The sequence below is a fragment of the Halictus rubicundus genome, chromosome 9 (genome assembly GCF_050948215.1).
Source record: "Halictus rubicundus isolate RS-2024b chromosome 9, iyHalRubi1_principal, whole genome shotgun sequence".
Taxonomy (NCBI): Eukaryota; Metazoa; Arthropoda; class Insecta; order Hymenoptera; family Halictidae; genus Halictus; species Halictus rubicundus.
In genome coordinates this window covers 12310141-12337138 of record NC_135157.1, presented here as the reverse complement: position 1 = coordinate 12337138, position 26998 = coordinate 12310141, and the positions used below count along the sequence as shown (strand labels likewise).

At 48.7% G+C, this 26998-nt stretch overlaps 1 protein-coding gene across 1 annotated transcript in view; it reads left to right on the top strand.

Annotated features, from left to right (window-relative positions):
• LOC143356932 (uncharacterized) overlaps positions 1-26998 on the top strand; it is a 108507-nt gene that overhangs the window by 18323 nt on the left and 63186 nt on the right. The window lies entirely within an intron of this gene.

Genomic DNA, 26998 nt, shown 5'->3' with positions numbered 1-26998 from the left:
GTCTAAGGTGCCTGTTAAGTTCAGATGAACCTACGTAGAATCTGCTATCAGAATAGCAATTTTTCTCGTGGCTGAGCTCCGAGGCTATCTCTCGCAGTACCCGTTTGCGACTAGCAGTGCATCCTCGAAGGCGGAAGGTTCTCATTAATCACGGGATACGTTGAAATATACGAGTCAACGCAGAAATGAGACGCATGGCTCGCGAATCGACGGTCTAATGGTAGTGCGGGGCGCGTGAGCGTCTCGTATCAATCGTTAGCTGGCGCGCGATATGCGATCAGCGTCAGGGCGTAGAATTATTAGCTTTATCGCGTATGAAATTAAGACGTAGGCAGCGGTTTGCCGGTGTTAGTCCGGGGTCTACGTGCGTCGACTGCGCTCCGAAGGTGTAACACGTACAGCCCCGTATTAGGGACGGGAACACGTGTATGCACGGTGTTTTTTCGTGATCGGTGCAAGCACGTCCCTGAAGTCACGTTAGCGGTTGCCATATAAACCGAAACCGACTCTCGTTAGCTCTCGGCGCAGCCACCGTTCGCGAGATTCCACCGAACCCCGGCCGCCGCACGGTTTTTGTCCGAATATAATTATGTTGTTGGTTTAACGAGCTCTGATTATGACAAATGAGGTATTACAAGTCGGTTCGGTTGATGAGTACCAGCGAAAGAGACATATTACAGGAGACGATAATCTCTTCCCGGGAAAAACAGCCACTGCCTGGTTTCCATCTCGGTTTTCTAAACTTTCGTTCTTCGTGCGTGAGGTTTTAGGTTATGTTTTCCTGCCCGCCAGGAAATTGTTACCTACGGGGAATTCCATTGCATGAAATGAGACATCCGGGAACGTGCGCGTTTCTTTTGTTGATACAAATGGAAAAGTGCTGCAGCGTTTTGCAAACTACCGCCTCGTTTCTGAGGTAATGGCGGTTTAGAGGTTAACTTCTGCGGCACGAAATTCGAACGCTAAGCTTCGACGGAACGCCAGACATAATTGGACGGAGATTTAGGTTTCAGTTCTGCCTACAAATGATTAACGATTTCAAATCTCTTTGACAGCGTCGACATTCTATAATAATGTAACAATTGCCATTCTGAACAATTGTGGAAAACGTTGAAACATACCTTAGACTTTGATATTCTCTTCTAGCAAATCACATAAATTCAATATTGCGGTTTGACTATTCTTTTCGACTGGATTGGCGAAATGCGCGAAGACGCTCTGCTAGTTTCACAAATATACCCTGTGTTTTGTAAGTATCATCATCACAAACTCGTCTAATTGTCTCAAACACTTGGTACGATCGATCTAAACAACTTTGGAACTTTGATAGCACAATACACTTCACAATAACATACAATAACACTTTCATGATTTAATTGAAGAGCACTGTAGCCATTTTGGTGCATCGATCACGTGGCGCAAATTGAGAGGAAACAGTGTGAAATTGTTGGTCTCCAGAAAGTCAACATGGCTGCGCGCAGTGCAGAAGGCGTTCGGCGCAAGAGGCGGTCAGTGTCCTTTAATTAACCGAAGAAAACGTATTTACTGTACTGCAACTGGAATTTCGAGCTTGCTTAAAGTAACCGTCCCGTGCCAGACAATCTCTCCATGTTTGCGTTTATGTGTCAAAGCCTCTGACGAACGAGCGAAGCCTGTCGAAGAAAGACTGTTGCGTAGGCACAGTTCGCGAGACTAAAAGAGATTCCACTGTTTCTATGGGAATCTGTAAGTTGCTGTAACAAAACTTCCAATCCGTCTTCGCAAACCAGTGAAAGGTATGTCTCAACATCTTCAACAGTTCTTTTGTATACAACACTCAAAGCGTTGTTTCCTAACGTGTATTAGCAATAGGTTATTCCCGTCGTGTATAATATTCAACCCGTTAAACTGACAGTTGTTTATGAACAAACAGATGTACAAACGTAATTAAAGACTTGCAGAATGTGGCTGAAAATGCTAGGATAGAGTTAGGTGGTTCCAGAAAATACTTTAAAGACATTTAATATCAGCTGTTCTAGGTAGGTTGGTAATATCTGGGAGTACAAACGAATTCCACAATGTTGTAGAAGGTTTTGAGATGAAAGAAAAATGCTTTGATAGCATAAAGATTAATTGCATAAATGCCCAAATGATTATCCGAATCATCACATTAGAGAACGTTCTCTTTTCAAGAGAAAAAGTGAAGAGGTTTTCGGGCAGTTCCGTATTCCTAGAGCACGAAGGCTGCTCATCAGGGTGTACGCATCGCTATCGATCTTCTAACACCTCTCGCATTCCAGGAGGAGGAATTGCAAAAACGCTCGACCCTTTTACTACCCCGATCCGCAACCCCTTGTAAATCTCCGTCGAAGCTTGCCGAAGCCCTAGCCCAGATTCCAACATTAACGAGTGTTCGAGCACTCGTAACCCGAAGAATGCGCCACAGGATAATGAGGTGAGTATTAGCGGCGGGCATTATCCTGGAAGGTGAAATCATTCTCGGCCGGAGGAACGCAGGTCCAAGATTTCCTCCGGAGCGATTAGCGGCCGAGGCACGAGAGGGAACTTCCTTATGTCCAAGGGGGCCCTCGGATGTTAGGGTTCGCACTTAGCCCGAGTTAGGCGTTAGTTAAGCCGGCCAACGGCGATGCTGAAGAGCTGGCCAGCGGCGAGCGTGTTTTCGCTCCGCTTTCCGCTCTTCTATTCGCCGCGATCAGAAGCCGCGAGCGTTCCTTTCCGCGCCGGAAAACGTTGTTCCGCGGCGCGAGCGAAAGGGAACGCCGCTTAACACGCGGTATATTTATACATCATCGTGCTCGTAAACCGTTTCGAAGAGACCTGCTCGAGGATAGACCGTGCTCGGCTTTTTCAACGACGCTCTGCTCGGAAACGTTTTACAAGCGCCACGGCTCCGAGCTCCCCGGGATCTTCGGTGCTAAATTAATGGGCTCGAGGTGGTCCGTTCTCGAGGAAACGCAATCCTCGTGATTGCGAAACTGGTCCGAGTCATACTCTTCGAAGTACTCACTGTTTTGCGCTTGGTTCTCCTCCAAAATGTTTTCTCAGTGTACAGCAAAATACTCGCTCTTACAATGTCGGTATTCCCTCTACAATTGCTAGCTCTTATGCGTAGCTTATGAACCAATACTGTTTAAAAAAACTTGAGAAAATGAAAATATTGTATTTATGTTTTAAGCATTCTAAAGTCTGCTTTTCAAATTGTAGCTACGAACTCCTGGATGCTCTTAATCTCTTACAACAATTTCGGTCTTCCTTTGGTCGAAAACATTACGGATTTCTTTAATGGTATAGATCCCAAAGTCAGCTTTAGAGCGTCTCATTGTAAACTAGCAGACTTCCAAACAGGATTTAGCGCTAGACAGAAGAAAGAGATGAAAACAAACGATACTTTGCCAGGCAGAACGCCCACGCAAGACCCCAGCCAAGGTCACGTCAAGTTCAAGGGGGAAAAAGGCGCCTGCGATGCTACGGGGGACCGATTGAGATCGATATACGGTATCGAGCGTGTAAAGAGACGGCGTCGAGGGCTTGATGTTTGTAGCTCGCGTTTATGGTGACGTTAAATAGTAATGGCATCGTGGCGAGGGTAATAAACTCTATTAATGAGTTCCGCTAATGGCGCTTGGCGCTTTGAGACGCCGTGAAACGCGCCGTACTTTGTTAGTCGCACTTAGCAAGAATCGCGTAGAATGGCCGAATGGTCGTTTTGCGATTCTTTTTACGCTCCGTGTTCCGCTCGTTCTTCGGTAGGAAACGTGATCTTTCTCTCCGTAGTGGTGTATGCGATCAAAAATTGTGCACACAAACAATGATGATCTTCGGAATTTGATCTCTCCTGATTACGGAATTAGTGTGATGCGTTTAGGATGTATCTATACATAAAGATAGCAGTATAAGATGAGAACGAATTAATTGAGGACGTAAAATATAACGAGGATAATCGTAGCCTGGGAATCGACATTATTGCAGTTCCTATTACGCAGATTGAATAGGTTACATAGAATGTTGAAAGAATTCTATTAAATATTTTGTTACATATTAAAAACGTATATGCTATTACAAAATATTGCTAGGTGTAGCTATCATTATAGAAATATCATTTCATTACGCAGAATATTGTTCTCGTACAGTCTCGTTACACTTTGCAGCTTCTGTGTGCCTCCGTTGTTGATTCAATTAATTCTCGCGTCAAATGCATAAATCAGCTCATGTTCATCCGTGATTTGGATGAACGTTTCCGTTGATTTCGCGGAGCTACGCGACGATGATTCGCGGAGGTACGCGACGATGATTCGTGGCTCGGTTCCATCGTGAACTCGTGATCATGCTCGCGCGGACTATTACTATGGCGTGCAGGTTCGCGGCCTACCTTCGCACGGTGTTATTTGCTGGAAACGGCGAGATCGAAACTGGCCAAGGAGCACGGAACCTCGCGAGGCGATTTACGCGGATGGATCCCGCGATGTGGGACACCGGCGAGATTTCTTGATCGCACGTAACTGCTTTCCATGACGGCCGATTACCGATTTTCATACGCGCTTATCCCCCCCGGGGAAAGGTGAAATCGGTGGCCAGGTGATACGCAGCGTCAGCTGGAACTCGTTCCGTGCGTGCACCGCGATGCGTGATGATCAAAGTCCTGTTATTTTCATCGTATAGGAGGATTCATTTGCGTGTTAATGCAGGGATACTGAATCTGCGAAGATCGGGCAACATGTGCCGCGAGCTTTCTGTTTTTCCGCGGATAGATTATAGAGTGGATGTAATAATTGTGTACACTGTACCCGTTCGCATACAGATTTTCAGGAAAGTCATTAAAGTACCGAGAAAGGTTAAACTTTCTATTGCAACGAGCTCCAAACGTTATCCGCGGTGATTTGCGACACGTTTCTCGGTGTATTTCGCCTAAAAAATACACGATCGAGGAAAGAGAAAATCGTTTGAGGAAAGGTGGACAGAAGACGATCACGAGATCACGCGAGTGTAACCGCAACCGGTCGATTGGACGGAGACGCGAGTCGGTATAATTCGCGGAAACGGATTATTGAGACATCGCGGAACCCATTGATTCCCGATGAAGATGTCCGGTGGTTAACGAGAGAGATGAATAGGTGGCTGGCACGGGGTCCGGGGGGAGCAGCCCGCAGGAACCGCAGAGGAGGCCCGGTTCCAGGGCCCGACAAAGCGTTCGCGGAGCACGAAACGTGTACGAAGCACGCCAAACGTTCAAAAAATAAATTGCTCGGTGCAAGCTGGGCGTCTTTCTCGATGATGGCGTGGCCGAGGCATCCTCTCGTGCTACCCGGAGCGAAATCGTGCGGATCGGTAGGCAAATTAGGAGACCGCGAGGCCCGAAGGCGCGACGGCTTCTAATGGAGACGTTCGTGGGACGGGAACAGAGCGAACCGAGCCACGTGAGACTGAAACGAACGAGAAAGACAGCCAGATAGAGAGAAAGAAAGTGAGCGAAAGAGAGAGAGAGAGAGAGAGAGGGGGGGGGGGAAGAGCAAGAGAGGTGGGCCGCTTTGGGCGAAAGGACCGTAGTCGTTTTCCCAAGCGAGGTGGAAGAAGAGGATGAAAGGAACCGCTCCTGGCTGGACCACTGAGCAACGAATAAAAAGGGGATGCGGAGCCGATTCGTAGGTAATTCGTTTCTCCTTTTCGAACCTGTATTTAGCCTCTACGCCGAACTCCTTCCCACCTCGACCCATCCCACCCATTCTCATTCTCTCTTCGTTCTACACGCGCGAGCAAATAGAGGAGGAGCCCCTCTACAGACTTGAAGCGATAATCGATCGGGGAAAGGTTCCGAACGATCCCCTCTTACGATTTATTGGGAGACGCTGGAATTGGAATTTGATTTGCGGGACTGAATGATTTTTCTCGATTCGGGAAAAATTGGTCGAATTTACTGGGTTGAACCTCGTAAAGAGTCCGTAGGATTTTATGGAAGTGTATCTGTTTAACGATTGGCATCAAATATCCTTTGTGAATGCATTGGATTCCTCCATGTATTCATTTCTGTTAAAAGAAGGAGAAAGGAAAAATGTAATGCATTTTGCATTTTATAGAGCACATATGTGTTTGTTTTATTTAACTTAATGCCACTCGGGGAACAAGAGGGCTACGTGTTAATTTGTTATATACAACACGGATTCACAAATGTCGGCAGCACTCGCTTCTGGTTTGTTGTTCCACCGTGCTCGAAACTTTTTTTTTTTAATAACACTTGACCTCGTAAAACCCTCTTGAAAGGAGAGCAAAGTCTCCGGCCGGCCGAATCAGATTATTTAACTCTCAATTCACAGCCACTTGTGGACAGACCAAGACCATAAATGCAACGACTCTTGTGTCACGTAGGAACACGTTGGACACATTTCATACGCGACCGCGTTCCGTCTCGGTGTTTACACAAACGCGATCCCTCGAACCCTTTTTTGGCCGGTCCCCTGTGGCCGAGGAACATGTGGAAGGACGACCATGGTCGGTTAAAATATCGTGAGCAGCTGTCTTCTTATAAACAGTACAATTTAATGCCCCAACTTTCGCCGCGTACCGCACGGCAACGGAATATGAAAACGCGGAACTGGGAATTACCCCCTGCTATCGTTGCTCTAAAATTATACTATTCCATCTCACCAGCATGCTACATATAGAACAAATAATTGTTCCAAGCAATCGACCTTCCTCTCTTCACCGAACCTCGAAATACATTTTATTCTGATTTTTACTGAAAAGCTGTTTTTTCACCGGCTCGCGTTATCGTGCAGGATGTTACACAATTTCCAAAAATGCCGGCAGGAGTTACCACCGAGTTTCCAGTACCCGCGGTGCCATAAACTTCGACGGGTATCAGTTTTTTGGCGAAGTAAGTCGTTCAGATAAAACAGAGGCCGAACCAGTTCGTCCACGGGTTCTTCGAGTTTCTCTTCCCGAAACGGAGCCACGGTCACGTTATTTTACAGTCTCATAAGAAACAAAGTCTCGAGAAACGTGCTGTCGGGAACGATCAACCGCGCCCGCGGCCGAGCCGGAGGAATCGAAATTCCTCGAGGACAATTTTCGCGCAGCGGAACACGCCGTACCCGCCGGCCGACAAGCGTTCTCGCGAGGGAAACACCGCTTAAAAGCCGCTATAAAAGGACAGAACGCGGCGCAGGACAAGCGACGCGCGACTCCACTTAAAACCCCTTAAAAAGAAACAGATCCTGCGAGGGGAGCGAGCGAGAAAGAGGCAAAGTGAAAGAGAGAGAGAGAGGGATATTGCGGTCTGTCCGTGCCTAATTAGCGTTATCAAGGCTCGTCGGGAGTGAGATACGACCGCGCAATCTTTCTCTCTCCCTCTCTATCTATCTCGAACCAGGAACCAAGAGCACGCAGGCGTCCGGTACACTCGAAAAGGACACTCGAGACCGTTTCTGTTCCCGCTGATCCCGCTTAACGAGAACTCTATCTCCGAGAGGAGGTTGGCCGGCCCTCCGCGTCCTCCGAGGTTCGTAGAGTTTCGGGAATCCGGCGCAGATAATGGCGACCGTAAAACCGCCGTAAAAGCGCCGGTAATCCTCCCGACCGCCTCCTTTTCCCGCGAGCACCGTAAATGCGCCGGCAGCGTCGTTTCCACGGTGGTGGCTCGCGCGGAAATCACCGGCTAAAAAGTCGGCTTCTAACGCGAAACAACCGGCCGTGCAGCCCCGGTTTCCTCGCTTGCAGCTCGCAAAATGGCGGGTCGAGGACACTGTTTACGGTGCCGCTTGCGAACTGTTTCTGTTCACTGAACTCGCCGGCGAGCCCTCGGCCTCGTTGGTGAAACGATACTCTGTTTGCCGGGAGAAAGAGAAATTGAGTCTAATTGGATGTGGGACGAAAGTTCTAATGATTTTAAGCGATCCGCCGGCGTGACAGCCCCTATGAAAATTTCTCATGGTTCAAATCTATTGTGTAATTAAGCGAACGTTGTGTTCGGGCCACCTCGACATTCCTTTACTCGACCACGTTACTTCAACGCTTCAACTTTCGTTCGTTAAATATGGAGATTGCGGGTAATACCGCGGAGGAGAGAACGCGAAGATGTTGCCGCGAGATACGGGACAGCATAAAATGCAAACCTAACGATTGCTAATAGCAGATGCTGCGCGAGGCAATCGTTGGCTTTATTTTTATTCGATCAGATTTGTTGGTGGATGCACGAGTAAACTCGATAGAATAAATGTGAGCTAGAGTAGAAATTGCAAACATATTTCTTCGTGTTCTTAAGGATTCTATCACACTCCAAGGATACTAAAAACCTCGTTGCACCCTTTGAAATTGTTGAATAAAAATTTCATAAGCTCGTGCGTGTTTAGTATACTCGAGGCCCGATAGAATCCACGATAGGTTTACCTTGATACCAATTTCCCGGGGGATCGCCGCATAAATATTAATATGTTGATAAAGATCCGCGCGTTTGATAAAAAATGAATTAAAGGAAGCGTCGTATGCAATGCCGAAGCTCATCCATTAATCATGATGCAACAAAATGGTGGCTATCGGCAAAACCGATCGAAGAATCGGCGGTATCCGAGCGGCGCCCGCAAAACGGTAACACCGTCGTGGGCTCGCATGTTCTGTGTGTCCACCGGTTCGAGAGCGGGTCGATCTTGCTCGCGAAGATCGGGCCACGGTAACGGGAGAAAAGGGGGAGAAAAATCGGCGATAATCGAGGTGAGAAGAAGATCCCAAGGGGCCGAGAAGCCCGAGATCGGTTCGCACGATCTCCCGGCGCACTTGGTCCGCGGGAGTGGAGGGGAGCCGGCCCGAGCACCCCGCAATAAATATCCCATTAGGAACGCTGTGTTATGGGTAATATTATGTTAATTGCCCGTACGCCCGCCACCATTACGCATGTTTGTGCGGCACCACTACACGGGGAGGCTAGCTTTTGCGGAGTATAGTCGCGCCGCGTACCCAAACCCCGATCCGAGATTCTAGAGGAGAATTCCGAGGAGAAATTATGGTAATTAACGTTTCTTAATCCCCTGCGCGTCGGTTTACCGCGCGATGAATTATTCAAGCATGGATTATCGACCGGGATCGAGAGGAATCCGTGGATAATTTCGATGATCGATAATTCGCCGCGGTAATGTCATAGAGCACGCCACTGTCTCGGCGATATTCGACCAACACTCGCGGCGAATTATTAATACATTATAGACACGTGCAACCGCGCCTCCATTATTCTATCGGTTCGGTTTTGAGTTCGCATCATTTTCAGATCGATCGCGATGCTCCGCTCACCGTAAACGGAAACTCACTCGACGACTTCTCGCCTGAGAGACCTTCCGCAGTCTTAATAAAGATATTCTTAGTGCTCTGTGACTCCCGTGAGCAAGGGACTTCGCGATGCGATAAGAATCGTCGAATTTAAGGAGCGATCTTTTATGGTTGAACGCTGACGGAATTGCCTATAGTCGTTTCTACTTCCATCGGTAGGTACCAGAACGTGTACCGTTCGGCGTTATTCTCCGGCTCGGATACCGATTACGGGGGCATAAATAGCATGGATTTGGTATTTAGCCGTTTATGGGTGATTAGCGGATGGTTATTAAAGGTTTTATCCGATGCTTCACAGCATAACAGAATCGTTGCCACGCATTCTCCGTTCGCGCAGGAGTTCACGGGTGATATGGAAAGTATTCTCGCGGAACATTAATTTACCGGTTCGAGCACGTTCCGAACTTGTAGAAGGAAGTCTCTGTACCCGGAGACTATAAAACTGCATCGAAGAGAGACTGGATTCTTTTGAAGTACGCGAACCATGAATCATGTCGAATCAAGTGGAAGCTGATGTTTATCGGAAGACGTTGCGCGTTCCTCAGAGTTGCACGCATTAGATAAATGAGAATACGTTTTGCATTGTATGGTCGATTCACAGCGGTAAGAAAAAGTGTATTCTTTCGCATGCCAGTCTCGATAGGAACTGGGTATCAGTGTTTCCTATCGGTAACCGAGTACAGTCTTTTTCCCGTATACTTAAACACATCAGCGATAGACGGAACGTCTCGCGTTCGATTAAATTCTTCGACGCTCTTCTCCCGGGGAGAGAAAGCGTTTACGCAAAAATTTTCCACGGGCAAGCCAGCCGATCGTATCTCGGGGCTCGCAGGAATAAAAAGGAGCAGGGTTTCGCTATAAAAGAAGATCTAACCGCGCCCGACGTCCGAAATAAGGACCTCCAACACGATCCGATCTGATCATCGAAATTCCGTCGACGGGTGAGAAGTCTCCTCGAGTCTTGAAGAAACCACGGAATTCTTGCATATATATACATTTAAACCGAGCATCTTGTGCGATCAAAAAATGCACGGAAATGAATGCAAAGCGGCGAGGGAGAGTGAGAGGGGGGCCAGAGAAAAAGGAAGAAGATCGGCGAACCAGAGTGGAGGAGGTCTCGCAAGAATCGGAGACACCGGACGTCGATGGGCCGCGCGATAGATCGGCTCGCGCACGGGTACCTGCCGAGGTCCACGGGGGATTCCTAATTCCCATGCAAATCAGCCAATTTATTTGGCAGACCGGCCTCGAACGATTAGGCTAATGCGACCTGCTAGCCCCACCGCGGACATCCTCCGCTCGTAAAATCGTGTTCTCCGCTCTGCCGAGACTTTAATTCGCGGCTCCTTCTGGCACCGGATTGGCCATGGTGGTCTCCGCTTGATCAACAACGATCGCTATACCGATCTCCCTCCTTCTCGCGCGACATCCGCCGACCGGCAATTACCGAAAATCACGCGAAAATGTCCCTCGCCGCGTCGAATACATAAACACAAAAATTCCGAACATTTCCAATTTTCATCCCTCCTTTTCAAGCCCTAAAGATATCCTCAGGATCGTCTAAATTCTTGCGTGCAAGTTCACTGGTAAATATTTCCAACATGCTTCGTCTCTTGTGCTAATCAATTGGTACAAATATTAGACAAGGCCTCGCGTGCTAGATTACACGCACAAGACTGCATTTTCAATCTGTTGCACTTCAATTCACGTTGCAATTCCTTGCGAGGGTCCGAGGGGCGTGATTGCGAGGCAAAACGAAATCGGAGGAGACCGATTTTTCTCGTGATAGTGAAATCGTTGCGTGTGCCGTTGGCAGGCCTGTCCCGAGATTAGAAGTTAAGGTACGCGATTGAAATTTATGGCTGGTGCCTTGTCCCGCGATTTAACCGAAGGAGATCTCTCGCGATCGGCAGCCAACGCGAGCCGATCGACGCCCACGCGGGGCCCCGCGATCTACCGGCATTCCCCAGGGCCCGCGAGCCAGGAAACGTCGACCGGGAACAATGGACGGTACCGGTGATATTCTTAAATCAGAGTCGCCGATTAACGATACCCCCGCCGGCCCGTTATAGAAAAACAAGCCGAGCCGGCACGCGGCCCGTTCCACGCGGATTCTTTGATCGCTAGGCGTTCGTGGCTCGCCAAGAGAAATGTCTGCCTCGTCCCTCTTCGCCGAGTCCGTGCATTCGGATTATACTCTTGTCGAATATGATGTATGAAACGACGTCCAGCCGAGCGTACACGGGCCTCCTCGGAACATGTGATACACATAATTTCAAAGCCGATTCGGGACGCATCGGTGAAACTCAAAGAAAAACCTTCTGGATCGGTTGGACACGCTCAGAAGTAATATTTTCCGTAAAAAAAGACATCACACACGATCTCTGTCGAGTAGACTATTATAAACGCTAAAGTCCTGAAGGGAGGTGAGAAAACAATGAAAATGTAAAAAATACAACACGAAGAAATCAAGAAAATCATGTTTATCGCAAGAACTCTCAACAATGTTCACGTTGGAAGACGATGAAACAAACATTTAACACATTCACGGCGGGATGTACCACCGGTGGTACAAATACAACTGCCAAAACACGGCCGCGTTGTGAACGTGTTAATGATTAATTTGGAACGAAAGAATTTCTAATACTACCAAATTCTGCAAGCACAAAGAGCTAGTTTAGTATTGTAAGAATTATTTTGAGGTGTAGTATAGCAATTTTTAGTGTACCTCGGAGGGAACAGTCGAGTGTAAGGGATTGGTCAAAGATCGACTAGTTTCCAAAAAGAGCTATCTCGTAGCAACGAGATGAAAAAGAAAACAGGGCCGCGTTGTGAACGTGTTAATGATTAATTTGGAACGAAAGAATTTCTAATACTACCAAATTCTGCAAGCACAAAGAGCTAGTTCAGTATTGTAAGAATTATTTTGAGGTGTAGTATAGCAATTTTTAGTGTACCTCGGAGGGAAGAGTCGAGTGTAAGGGATTCGTCAAGGATCGACTAGTTTCCAAAAAGAGCTATCTCGTAGCAACGAGATGAAAAAGAAAACAGGGCCGCGTTGTGAACGTGTTAATGATTAATTTGGAACGAAAGAATTTCTAATACTACCAAATTCTGCAAGCACAAAGAGCTAGTTTAGTATTGTAAGAATTATTTTGAGGTGTAGTATAGCAATTTTTAGTGTACCTCGGAGGGAACAGTCGAGTGTAAGGGATTGGTCAAGGATCGACTAGTTTCCAAAAAGAGCTATCTCGTAGCAACGAGATGAAAAAGAAAACAGGGCCGCGTTGTGAACGTGTTAATGATTAATTTGGAACGAAAGAATTTCTAATACTACCAAATTCTGCAAGCACAAAGAGCTAGTTTAGTATTGTAAGAATTATTTTGAGGTGTAGTATAGCAATTTTTAGTGTACCTCGGAGGGAACAGTCGAGTGTAAGGGATTGGTCAAAGATCGACTAGTTTCCAAAAACAGTTATCTCGTAGCAACGAGATGAAAAAGAAAACAGTTCTTTTGGAAACGTGTGGATTTTTCGTATATCTGAACGAGTACGGAAAGCGGTTGGTCGTCACCTGTTGAGGGATAAAATGGCGGCGAGCGGGGCCGTTTACGACATCGATTAAACCGTGTACCGATAGAAGAGGCCGATAGTGTGCGCTAGGCCCGAAGGTACGGCCGATCCAGTTCTCGGTTTCTGCGTCGGCTAGTCTCCCCAGGCCTCTTTCCACGTAGCCGGTGACGCAGGGTCCGAGGTCGTCTGCGATGCCTCGCGACCCAAGATCGAATGTGCGATCGAGTGTGTAAGTGCGAGAGCAGGCCACCAGCAGAGCTCGGACCACCTCGACCGCCGGTGCAGCCGGCGCGGCGTATAGCCGCCCTTCTCCCTCCTTCCCATCCCTCTCTTCTCTCTGTCTCCCCTACTCTCTTTCTCTCTCTCTCATTCTCTTTCTTCGTCTCGTTCGTTCTCTTTCCCCCCAATCTCCTTCCTCCCTCTGTTCTCCCTTTCGAGCCTCGCGGACGTTCCTCTTTTCTCCGGGCGCGGTGCAGCCGCCTCGGCTCAACTCTCTCGACGAGAGACCACGATCAAAAAGAGACGCTGAGACCCGGGCCTCCTCTCCGACCGCTGCGGAAAGAATGCGTGGGCCGGACATAATGATTCGGACTTTGTCGGGCCGGTGGCGAGCCACAGTCGCCCTCGTGAAACTAGATTAAACGGGCGAGTGTATAAATATTCATGGGGCCAACCCCCGATTTCCGGGGAAACGTATTCTCCAATAGCGGCCCGTGGTTTCTCGGATTGTCTGGATCCTCGGATCGTTTCGGGGAGGAGTCGTTTCGCTTCGGTTATACTCACACCCTCGTTCCCTCGCATTGTGTTTTTGACGAGTCCACTTCTCGCTGCCGTGAGCAGCTCTGCTTTGTAAATCTGCGGCAACCGAAGTGGAATGTGCGGATCTCTACTTTCGAAAAACGTGCGATTCCGTTTCCTTAAACTGCCTACTCTGCTAGGAGATACCTGTAGATTTTGTCACAGTGTATTCCGGTGTTATAAGTCAGCCCGAGTCCGCAGAGTGAAGGATCATCAGATGCTAATCTCTGGTCAGGTATACGCCGCGGTGGTTCCCGAGCGTACGGCGCGGGTCGAAAGTATTAGGACGTTTGACTAATGAACGGGACTAATGAATGTCTCGATCGAAATCAAAAATATCCGTGACTGTCCCGTTCCCGCATTCCAGTCTCTTTCGGTGAACGATCACGGCGTGCGCTCGCTGGAGCGTTCCGCCGACGGTGACTCGCGCGGAAAATTATAGGGCTCGCAGGAAGATTCTCGCGACTTCGCGGGATCGAAGATATCCTCGACGCGGCGAGGACTCGTTACCCGGGTTGAAAGTCTGCGCGGATAATTCGTCGTGTTACAAAGAGGAAGCGGCGCAATCTCCGATCGCGGCTACGTAATTTCATCGGGGGAAGAGAGTAACCGTTAATGACTCGAAAACGGTTTCCCTAATGAAGCGCATAGAGCTCGCGATTTACGCACGCGTTGCCGTCGCTAACGAGAGGTATAACTCTCGAAAGTAGGATACAGAAGGTAGGCGATCAGTTTTCCAGATATCCCGTGCGCGGGGAACAAGAATTTTCACGAGGCTCGAGAAACCACCGACTCACGAACCGGCAGCGCCGTGTCGCTCAAAGTAATCGCAGAAAAGGGCCCGAGCTAGGAGGAAGTTGCTATACGCTCTAATCACGGAACGGCCCGATGGGTTTCCGCGTATCCGATCATCTCGAGGCGATACACCGGACAGGGGGCTGATTAAAACGGTGAAATATCGTCACGATCTCGCAGGTGCGCCCGTGCTCGTTACGTAACACAGTCCGAGTGATGCCCACGACAAGATTGTAATTACTACGCCTAACGAGGCTGAGACGCGATCGATGATCGCTCGTAATTCGGCTCGCAACTTCGACCAGAAGCAATGCGACACGCGGGGCCGGATACAGTCGGGCCTCAAAGACCCGAGCACAGAAATCCGGGACACACAATCTCGTGCTGAATAGAAATCAGCCCTGAAGCAAGAAGTCGAACTTTTCCTTTATTTATTAACACGGTTGCTACGTCACGGATACGCGACGTCCACAATCTCGCAGTTTGCTTGAAAATAGGCAAATTAATTTCTGCTGAGTTGTTGCCGAGTTGTTTTACTACTTTATACAGGAGGTACGTTGCATTTCATAAAACATTTTGATGACGAAGATAGCCTTTATTTTAACTTGTTTTTCTTTTTTAATTTCTCAAATCGATCGTTGGAGGGAATTGCGATGGAATCCAGCAAAGAACTCGAACTGTGGGAAATGGAGGTGCTCCAGTATTCGAACTGGAGACCTCCCTAATCTGCATATAGACCTAACCTACATAAGCCAAGGGATTACTGGATCCAAGGACACAAGACTCTCTCTGGATCGAAAGATCTCTGGGCTTCAACGTATAGATTCAGGATTCTTTAGCTTACAACTCGATAGATGCGATCGCCGGCTAGGAAGTCTTTTACGTAGGTCGTGAAGAAAGTGGGGTTAGGTTCTTCGACCGGGATCTTTGAAATTAAGACTGTTATTCCATCTTCGCTATAAAACTTACAGACGCGAAGGATCGCCGGTATTGAAATCAAATCGCGATAAAATTGACCACAGCAAGATCGACAGATTAAACGCGGATCGTGCTGGGAAGAAGAAGTACCTCAATGGTAATTAACTAGTTCTTAGCAGCTGCAAAGAGGATGACCTAGCTCCTCTGACGGCGTTGACCCCGCGGAACTGAGATGCGAGTCAAAGATACTAGAACGGCTAATTAAAACGTAGGTAATGCGAGACCGAGGGATTTCCTTTGGTCATCGGTGTCTGGGGATCATTAAACTTATTCTCGGTCTTCTATGATTCTAACTAACTATTATCAGCGCCACGAGAGGCTCGCTGCTAATGGTACCTATTTATCGAACGATCTAACAAATTCCAAGAGAGACCATTTATTTCGAATCTTTTTCTCGTTGCCGACGTTGATCGGTGACCAATCAATTAAACAGTCGGAGACCGTAAGATCGGCGCAGAACGCATAACGACACAGTTTCTTAAGTAGCGCGATAGAAGCGCGCCGAAGAGCCACGGCACGCATTCTCGGTCGCTACAAAAATGGTCTCCGTCAAACGGAGAGAATATTGAAAGCGGACGTCGATGATTTACAGTCGTCACGTAAATCTTCTCAGCTCCGAAAGGGCTTCGATAGGCATCTTAAATCCTTTCCGGAGCTCGAACGTGGAACGTGCTGTTAGGGGCTTAAACGTCGTCCCGGGCGAAGTTGTCGCGCGCGGAAATCAACTTTGACAGGTCCCGGGGCACCTAAAAACGCGGGTTCTATTTTCGGGAGAGGGAGCGGCGAGGAAACCCGCGGCGAACGTATTTTTACGGTCCGGGCGGAGGAGCCACGTCGGCTATAGTATTAGCGACAGATGCGTACCCCGAAGAGCCAATTTAACGGTTGCCACAAAAGCGGATCGAGCGAGCCGGAGGATGCGTGCAGCGACTCCGAGGTCGCGCGAAGAGAGCAAAACGAACACCGCTCAAGGGGGGACACGAGGGGGAACTGCATTAAATCTCACCCTCTTCTGGCACCCTTGCCCCTATGCACCGCGTCGTGTGACGTGTATCGGCCTCACAAAAGGAACCGACCTGATCCGCGACCTAGAAGGGAGACGAGGACCACGTACAGGGTGTCCCCTTTCAAACGATTCCCCCCGTGGTCCACCTTTGCTCACGAACCCGGGAAAACTGAAACGCGTCTTAGACAATGCCCTCGCGGCTAACGTGCACGTTTCGGTTGACTTTTTTCCCTTCGAGGGGCGAACTTTTTGGAGAAAACGATTCTCCGGTGAGAACTCGGGCCGCGTCGCCTTGAGAATTTTACTAAATCGCATGTTTGCGCAGGTGACACGGCAGTGCATGGATTTTCCATTCGTGGGGAGCACTCGTGCTGTCAATCGCTTACAAATTGTATTGAGAGTACCTTTTCAGGGTCTCATTTTTATTGACAATTTTGAAGAAAGCGGAGGTCAGTATTCACGTGATAATCCTTGCAAGACGAATGCTTTTTATTCCATATATTCTTGAATATACTTCTTCGAGATGAACGTTGATATTTTTGGTACAGACTACTAGAAAATTATAATGTTTTTAGCTCTGGATCAAAATGAATATACGAACCGCAATGCGTGGGTTAAACCGTATCGAACTTTCCGTTCTACTGAAAATGCACTATAAAACGTTCACCGTAGCTGAAGAGCTGCGATCCGTGCATAGTGTAAATATTACCCATCAGTTGTCAACGTGTCAATCAGAGATGGCGAGCGGTGTTCTCTTTAAAATTTGCACCGGAGCGGAGGAATCTGAAATATCGAATCCCGTTTCCCACGCGGGGCTCTTCTATAGCTTCCCACCGGTTGTCCGTCAAACTTCTAGCATGGATCGCTCATCGAAAACACTCTAAACACCGGCGTGCACGTGCACGCACGAGGCCCCGGGGATGGAGGACCAGAATACGTACTCGCGGTTGACCTATCCCGACCCAGCCCTTTGTAACGTCGACGCGTCGTTGCAGCGCTGGAACGTCGAGGATGTCCCCCCGGATCGCCGAGGGGGAGCACAATGGCATTGCTCGCGTGCAGAGATACGCGTCCATTCTCGTCGCTCCCTCGAATAGATACGTTTTGCCGGGCTGACGTGCACGTACACGCCTTCTACGGATCTGGACGGACGGAGGAACGCGTGGACCCGACGGCAAACACACACAGAGAGAAAGAGAGAGAGAGAGAGAGAGAGAGAGAGAGAGAGAGGGAGAGAGAGAGAGCACGTAGGGTGCCCGGTTTGTCCTAGCGACCCGCTAGACCAGCAACACACGTGAAGTTTTTGACGTGGAGGGCGCTCGAAAGACGTGACCGGGCACGCTGATTAGGAATTCGGAGAAATGTTTGGTGTACACAGAGGAACCAGATCTTCCGAAAGTCTCAATGGAGTCTTTGTTCTTTGTTGGGACGTTACCCTCCACCGGGATGAAATATTTAACCCCTTGCGCCGCGAGGTACCCTCAGACAATGCCTAGGCACACGACTTTGCTTCACGTAGGTCGTCATTGCCTATTTGGCATAGAAACCGGCCAGCAGAAGAAGAGGTATTCTTGGAAAAGTGTACTGACTTGCAAGCTTGTTCATCGCACCAGGTTCTTGTAAATCTGTGAAGCGCATTATTCTCGAAAACGTTCGTACGCACAACTCTCTACATTGTGAGAAGTCTCGCATGTGAAGAGAGCATTCCGCGAACACGGCTCGGAGGAAGCATATTGCAAATAACCCGGAGGAGATGCCCTTCATGTAGAGCGGCATACCGAGAACTCATCGAGAAGTTCAAGTCCGAACACCTCGGCGGAAAAAACGCAGGTTTGCCGTCTAGCGATCTAACAGCCGGACGAGCATCGGGAGACCCGAAACGTCAGGAAAGCGTGTGTCCAGGGGAAGCATGCGGATCACGCGATTTCTCGAGGTCGCCGCTGGCGGCCCGAGTCCCGTTGATCAAAGCCGGCATCCTTTGACGCCGGCCAATCCGCGGTACGTACGAATTTAAAGGATTTCGTGAAACTCCGTCGAGCAGGCGGGAGAAAGAGAGCGAGAGAGCGACCGGATCGCGTCGTTGCTCTCTCTCTCTCCCTCTCTCTCTCTTGCTCGCTCTCTCGGAGCACAGCTTGAGGCAGGATGAAGACGTCCAGAGCTTCGTGGCAGCTCAAGGTCTGCCACTTCTCCCTTCTCCTGGGAACGCTCGCTGCCCTCTCCTTCGCGGCTTGATCTCGCTCTTTCCTCTTTCTCGCTCGGATTCCTACCTCTCTCCGGGCACTCTGGGCTCTCTCGTTGTCTCTGACCGTCTTTCTCGCTCTCCCACACCCTTCGTCGTTCCTCTCGTTCTATCGGTTCGTGCCGCCCTCGGCGGTTCGGCGTTCGCCGGACGAAGACACCGCGATCCCGAAGGAGAAAGAGGAATACGGGGGGCCCGGGCACCGGCGAAAGGGTGAAAAGGACGAGCGAAGGTGAAGCCAGGCGGAGGGAACGAGAGGGATGATGACTAGCAGAAAACAGGGAGGGGGCAGGAACCCAACCGACTGAAATAATAGGTTGCGCCTGCGCGCTCATTAACCTTTATACCCCGGCTGGCTACAAGTACCACCGACCTTCTTCGTCTCCTTTCTTCTTCCCTAAGCGATACGTGTCTTCTGCCCTCCACCAAACCCCCTTTCCGCCTCGGTAGACGATACGTGTGTTTGCTTTTGCCATGATCGGGCACACATGAGCCGCCGATTTCTGCCGTTCGACTCTCTCTCTCTCTCTTTCTCTCGCTCTGTCTACCTCTTTTTCTCTCTCTCTCTCTCAGCACCTTTTGTCGGGACCCGCGCCCGAATCGGTGAGCTGCCCCGATCCCACCCAGCGGGCTCACCTTGAACACGGGATTATGACGCGGACACGCCGCGGGAGTCGCGAGATTTTCGGGGGAATCTGTCCGAGCCGAATCCCAAATTGAGATGTTCAACGGACCGGTGCATGCCCGGCTCGCGGGGGGCTGGACCTTGCCCGGGTCACTGGAGATTCGCTAATGATCCTGCGGTCACTATGTGTGCTAACCGGAGACCTACACAGGAAACTTTGTTGCCGTTCGAACACTCTGCCTCTTCGTTTACTGCTATCGTTGACGGTGCTATTTTAACTCCTTCCTGTCGGGTCACTTCGACACGTTCGGTTGGTCGTGGTCGTTGCTTTTAGCTACGGAATTTGTTGACTAACTGGCTTAGCGGACCAGAAGTCTTTGATTTATAAGGAATAATACCGGACCAGGGTAATTGTTCCAGCTATTTAAATAAAATTATATTCTACGAGATCACACATATTAACACTAGAACTTTTAACTTTTAACTATTAACACTAATTTTTTCTTTTACAATTACTGAAATTGTAAAAATGTTTTCATCGGAAATTTTTTAATGAACCTCTTCATTGAAGCACATATTATGATAAAAGTTGTACGAAGTCTGAATGAGCACAGTCTTGTCACTGTTCCAAAGCAATATACGTCAGTCGCATTTATTGCTCGGTCGTTCTAGTGTTAAACACACATATTATTTAGTCTTGTTGAGATATTTGGTAAATCCGAAAAGTATGAACTGTTGGAAATACCTTGCAGCCCCTATACAATTTCGAAAAAGGGATTCGGTAAATTGCGAACAGCCCAGCACGAAGATTAAAATATTAGCATAAACAACCAAGGACACAAAATTGCAAACACTGACACGTGTCCATCAGCAACATGTCCTTGCTCCAGGCACATGGTCAACAATGGATGAAATTAGGTGAAAGTGTTCGTCCTTCGATCTTCGCCAATTTGCTGCCGAAGGCCGCTACAATTTGATTTTATTTTTAAATGACCGAGTCAGAATTATATGCGTCTGCTTCCATAAACGTCGCTCCAATTGAGTCGTTTAACCTAATAAAAATGTCTTCATGGCTCATTCAACAAACACCCTTAATTTAGATCTTCATGGTCAAACGGAAAATAATGCTTCATTCGCTTCTTTCATAATCGCTGGGCAGATACAAGAGAAAAGCAACGCACACACAGGTAATTGGTACCGGTCGAATTAAGTAATCCCGAAGGCGGTTCAAAAAATAGTAAATCACACTGAATGATAGCTCCATTTCCCCCAAACATTTAACTTTATCCGTTCCCTCGGGTCAATTTTCACATGTTTCCATCGATTCTAAATGAATAGTAAATGAATTGTTCTAGAATAATTTGATTTCAAATTTATCTCCCATTTCGCTTTCAAAAAGGAAATTTACAAAGCCAATCGTTCACCTTTCCGTCACATTGATTTTTGACCACTGTGTCAGGGATAGACTAATCTGAGAGAACGAGGGACGGATGAGGGTTAAAAAGCAACCACTTTGGACACCACTTTCGACAATAATAAATTACATCCGATAGGCCCGGTCTTTTCAAGACTGTACCCGTCGTTGCAGTCAATTAGAGCTCTCCAAACAGAGCGAAACAACCAGCAAAAGGGATTCTGCCGCGAAACGAGGCGAAAGAGAAGCGATTCGGGTTTCGATGGCGAAGATAATTCGGAATCGACTCTAGTTCGGCGACGGCCGGGCATAAATTAACACCCGGGTGTGCGGCGAGTGTCGGTGGCTGCTTTGTTCCAAATTTAAAGCACGCCCTCGAGCGCTCGCCATTAATTCCGACGGTCGAGCCGGCGACTCGCGTCGGTTGATCTGGATTTTTCGAGTCACCGGAATCCGTTCGACCGGGCTCTGTTTCGGAATTCTCAAGAGAGAGAAAGAGAGAGAGAGAGTGAGAGAGAGAGCAAGGCGAGGCGCGACTAATGCGATCGCGGACGGTTCGAAGACGGTTCTGGGGACGGTTCGGGATCGGTTCGAAAGAGGGTTCGTCGGGCGCGCGATGGGGCGCGTGTGCGTGGACGAAATGCAGGAGATTATGGTCGCGTAGGCCCGCTCAGACCCGCTCAGGCCCGAGGGCGGTATCGTCGTCGACGAACGACGTGTTTACGGATTAAAACGTTTCGTTCCCGTCGGCCTTCTCTTTTCGGGGATTATGAGCGTTTCGATGTTATGGGCCGGCCCAACGAACCAGCTCCTTATACCGTCTGTCGTTTCGACTGACAAACGTCCGATCCTTTCGGATCAGCCGACGGCTACGAATTCGGGGAAGCTTCCCTTAATCGACGAAAACGAGCGCCGCCGAATCGATCTTAAAATTGTCGACGGCGGGATCAGGCGACAAGCTCCGCCATTTCGGTGCAGCACGAGATTTTCTCCAGTAATGAGTCCCCGAGAGAACAAAATATCGTTCCTGCTTATCGAAGATCACTGGATTTAGTGTTCGGTACCTGCCAGTGTTTACCCTCTACGTAAAGTAATGTTAATAGCATAATGAACATGTCTCACCTCTTTATCAAATGGGAAAGAAATTGTTTCGAACAGCTCGAGAATTAATTGGAACAGTTTAAAAGGCACCGAGGAATATGAACGACGTGTCGGTCGTCGCAATAGACGAAAGAGACAACGAGCGAATCTTGTTCACCGCATTCCGCCATTTCCATTCTCATAGGAGGTATGAAAAAAATGGGCGCAGTTAATGCGGCTGGAATTTAATGGATGCAGAATCTCGGATATTCAGCGAGCGCGCGGAGGACCGAACGACGGATATTTATCTACTAGATCGACGGTAAATGTCTTGCGGAATATCCTGCGGACGCAGAAACGGCGCTGTCGGAATGCTTGCTCGCGAAATTTATGCGACTTCGGCCGGGCTTTCTCATTCCGCAGATTTTCCTCGCGCGCACGGGCAAGATTCATAGCTGACTCCCAGCGCGAACACGACTATTCCCAATTACCGTGGAAAATAACTGTGTGAGAATATGAGAATAACTCATGCGAGAGACTGTCGTGGTTTCTTGCGAAAATTTTTGCTCGTCAACGGTAAACAATTCGAGGCAGTCCCCCCGTAGAACGTAGGACCTACCTCAGCTGGAATAAATTTTTGCTAAAAAAAAAGAAATTTCAACGGTACAAACAAGCTCGTCTATACGTGTCACAATATGTATGAGCAAAAGCGTCTAGACCAATCCGAACGATCGATCAACTCAATCAACTAGTCCACCATGTTGCTCCTATTGGCATGTCAGCTATCGAGACAAATAATGAACAAATCAAAACCCTTTTTTTTCCTACCAATCCCCTATCGGCTTCCACCGATAGCGGGGCGGACCGGCCAAACTCCGCAGGCCTCCCGGTCAGCCGAACATAAATTCGCCACAAAAGAAATCAACCGATCTCCGGATCGATCGATTCAATCGTCCCTCGATAGTTCGACCAGGGCGTAGAATCAATCACGAACCACCGGCTCGTCGGATTCCACGGTGCTCGATCGTTTATCGCTATCGTCTATCGTTCGATCGTTATCCGAGAGGGTTGGAGCGCGAAGACACCAAGAAGAGCCGGGCCTCGGTGATCCGGGCGCGCGTTCCACGGTGGCGAAATTCGTAAGGATTTGATCGATTCCAGCTATCCCGAGAACCGACGAGACAAAGGAGGCGCGCGCGGTAGGAAGCTGATCGCCGCCGGTCCGTTTCGTACGCTCTTTGCCTGCGCGCCTCCACCTGACAGAGGCCCACAGATTTATCACCGTGCCTACCCGAACCAGATATCATCTCGCCTCCACCGTCCTCGTGTCCCGTCATACGTAATCCCGCCGCTCCGACAGCTCATCTATTTATGTGGCATTTCTTTTCTCATCCCGCTCCCTTCGCCTTTTCTTACTCCTCGGCCCGAACCCCACCTCCTGCCACCGCCTCGGCACCCCCTGCCAGGTACTGAACCCTTTACCCGTCCCACCGATGTCCTCCGATCCTCCTCCAGACTATGCCAAGCCCCATTCCGCTGGAAATTCGGCTCACCACTTTCCTACCTTTCCTTCGGACTCGGCCTAGAATTGTTTATTAGCTCCCAGGGGATTTTCTAGAACTAGATCTGGATTGAGATTAGATCGAAATCCAGTTCGGATATTTTCGGGAGAAGTCGTTACACCAATTTAAACAATTTTAAGCAATTTATTGAGAGATTCTGAACTGTTGATCTTCGGTTTTAAGAACACTATTAGAAAATTGCAGGAAAGAGTTGAAGAGTTGCTTATTGGTTTTCGTAGGGTACCGTTTCATTTTTCCGCCATCTTGGTATCACAGAAATGAGCCAAAAATGCTTTTCGTTTCTTCGAAACGGAGTGGGTGACGTCTACCCGAGGATGTTCTCTGAGTCACCATAAAAATGTACAAGTCGCCGGAGAAAAATCACTTTTCCGAATGTCACATTAAGTATTTTGATGAAAGTTCCTGTCCCACGATGGGCAGGCCCACGTCAATCTTCGATGGTTCTCCATTTTGATTACAAATAATATTCCGTGGGTGTGTCCTCTGCGTAGCGTTGATAGAGATCTTCACATTTCATCGTAAATCGATGTAAGGGAAATGGAGGAAACGATCGGTTCATAGAGATTTGACAGTGCGTCCACTGTGACTAATAGATGTCCTCGGTCTCCGGAGAGTCCGTCATCAATATTTCTTAGTGACACTGTACAACACTCCGTGGCCGCGTGGATTCTTCCTGTCCTACCAGCGGGGACAATGTACTAGCAGGATGGACAAGCTCGGTTTTGTAGTAGGAGGAGATTCCCGTGACTATACGAACACGAGGTCGTTCGGATAACAGGGGCTGTAGCCGAGGTTTCTCATTAATTGGTTCGTATAAAAGTGGTGTACACGATCATTTGAATATCAATCAACTTTATCGCCGCATTCGATCGACCGAGTTTTAAACTCCTAACAATCTCCAACGTAATTTCCAGCGACCCAATGGAACGCGCAACGAGATAAAGCGTTCGGAAATTTCGTGATGCAAGAAAAAATTGCATGGGGAGCAGAAATTCCTTTTTCGCGCGATACATACGCGTTTCCGCTGTCTGTTCGCTGTATCGAAACGACCACGGTCCACTTTCACCGGCGGCTTACTACGTTTCCGTTAAACGCCGTCATCTTTTAGGCGTCGTTTCACGATTGGACAGTTATTAAGTCGAATCGTTTCTCCGAGTGGCTTGTTGCCCGGCCTAATCTTGATCGAACACGAATATGTAGCCGGGGAAAAAGAGGAATTTATTGCGTACGAGGCACTCGAAGCCGAGCACACGGCGTTGCAGTATCTCCGAAAGATCAGCTCGAATATGAGATATCGCGGCGTCCGCAGAAACTGCAGCGTGCGGTCGTTAAAGATGGCGGTGGCGGGTAAACGCCGGGGAAACAGGTAGCCGTCGACCTTGCCGGAAACAATGTCGACGAAACGCGGCAGTTAGGCTCGATTTAACAGCGGCCGAGCATCGAAAACGCGCGGCCGCGGGCTCTGCTACACTTGTCGAAATGTCATAAAATACACGCGACTCCGATATTAATGGGCCGCGAGACGTGTTCCCGAGCCAATAAAGATTAGGAGCGCCATTATGCGACGGATAACAACATTCTTCGTCGGCCGGCATCTCTGTCAGCCGTGTCTCTCTTGATGTTTCTCTTAATGGGCCGCGTAATGGCGGCCCCGTGTCACGGCTGATCGTTTACAAATGATTCGATGCGCCTGATCGTCCCTCGGGGACGAATTATACGGGCAGATCCGACAAATCAGGTGTGGCGATCAAGTGCCGGCGATGAAATTTTAATTAACGATCGATCCGGCCGCCTACAGCCATTACGCGCGCTCGAACGTTCCCGCGATACGTTCGTGGATTCGGCTCGATAATAATTATGGAAATTGGCCAATTTACAGAGATCCGAATTAAGGAGAAATTAAAACAGTCGTAATTAAAACGGTATTAAATGTTTCATTGTACCAATCTTTAATTCCTCGCTTTAAAATATTCCAAAATCAAGATCAGCGAACACGTGCGATATTAAAGTCACGGGTTAGTCCGAAGATTTAAAAAACAGTGTAAATTTACAAAGCCGAGACGTTCTCAGTTTCACGGTCTCTCATTATGATGACGCGAGGCATTGATTAATCGCCAACGAGCTATATCGACTTCAAGCATGAAAAAATCTCGGAACAAGTCGAGCGGAGTCGAGAACGTGGCGGTACCGGAAATAGGGGAAACCAGGATTCCGAGTCCTTTATTGGCGAGAAACGAAGTATGAAAAATATGCGTCTCGATCTGCATATCCGGGTACACGTTCCTAGCGTTCCCTATCTCGATCGTTTCCGAGAAATCTACGAATTTCCCGTCCAAATGGAACGTTTCCGTGTCGAGGAAACAGACGAACTTCTTAAGCAAATGAACTGCTGGAGGGTGGGAGCTGATGAGAAGGCCGCGGACGAGTTTCGTTCCATGAACGTCGCTCACGTGCTAAATCGCATAATCTGCCGGGGATCTTCGACGTTCGCGATCGCTGCGCCGTCCTTCCCGTTTAGCATCAGAGGATGCCGGCTGTCTGTCAGATTTCTGACGATGAATCGCGGTCCAGGAGAGATGCCTTCGATGCCGCGGTGATGATAATCGCAAAGTTACGGCTAAATTCACCTCGTGTCGCTTGGGAACCGCTCTGAAGGGCCATCGACAAGATCGTTTTGGAATAATTCTTATCCGAACAGAGCTGCCTAATTTTGAGTAATCATTTGTTAGTTTGCGAATCGGGTTGCTATCAATATAGAAAAGTCTATGCAGAAATGTTAGGAGATTGTTAGGACATTATTAATCGGAGAAGTCTCAGATGAGATTGAAACTTAGATTTACAGAGAGTTTAGTATGCTCTTATTCAAGAAGATTGGACAAGACATCAACTTATCAATTTGCGATGGCCGAGCCGCGTAAAGAGACACTTAAGTGCAGCGGTTCGAATCTAGGAAACGTTTTGGATCGGCAAAAACGGAACGAGACGGAATATTTGAAAGTAATTGGGAGGAAAAAGGAGATTTCAGTGGTAGAGCTAATGAAGATCCGCAATCAACTGGTCGTCCGTGAGTCGTCCTGCACACTCGAATCACATTTCTTCGTTAGCTGAAGGCCATTCGCATTCCTCATTGTCCGCTTCTCCGAGACGGAGCGCATCCTTTAATTAATATTCCCCGGGTCTAGCTCTCTGCCGGGTTTAATTACACTGTTGGACTCGTTTTTTGTCGCGCATCGTAACACGAGCGTGGTGGGGGCTGGTGTACGCGGCACAGCAGAAATCAAAGGGCCCATTATCTCGTTCTTACCCACTTTCGCGAGTAGCAACTGCACAAGGCCCCGTACGTAGCGTTGTTGCACGCCGGGGCACGTGCATTTCCTACGGTCGCTGAAACGCGGGAGACAGCCGCATTAAGTCGCCGGTATACCGTAATCAATGTCGGGAGAACGCGAGCCGACAAACGATAATAGCCGCTCGAGCGGATCGAATAGACCGAAACCCTATTCACGAACATCTTATTTTCCGCGCGTGATACCGGCCACGCCGAGCAACGGAATCGTAACGACAGATCGAAATCACCGGTCTGCGCGCTAGAGAACCGC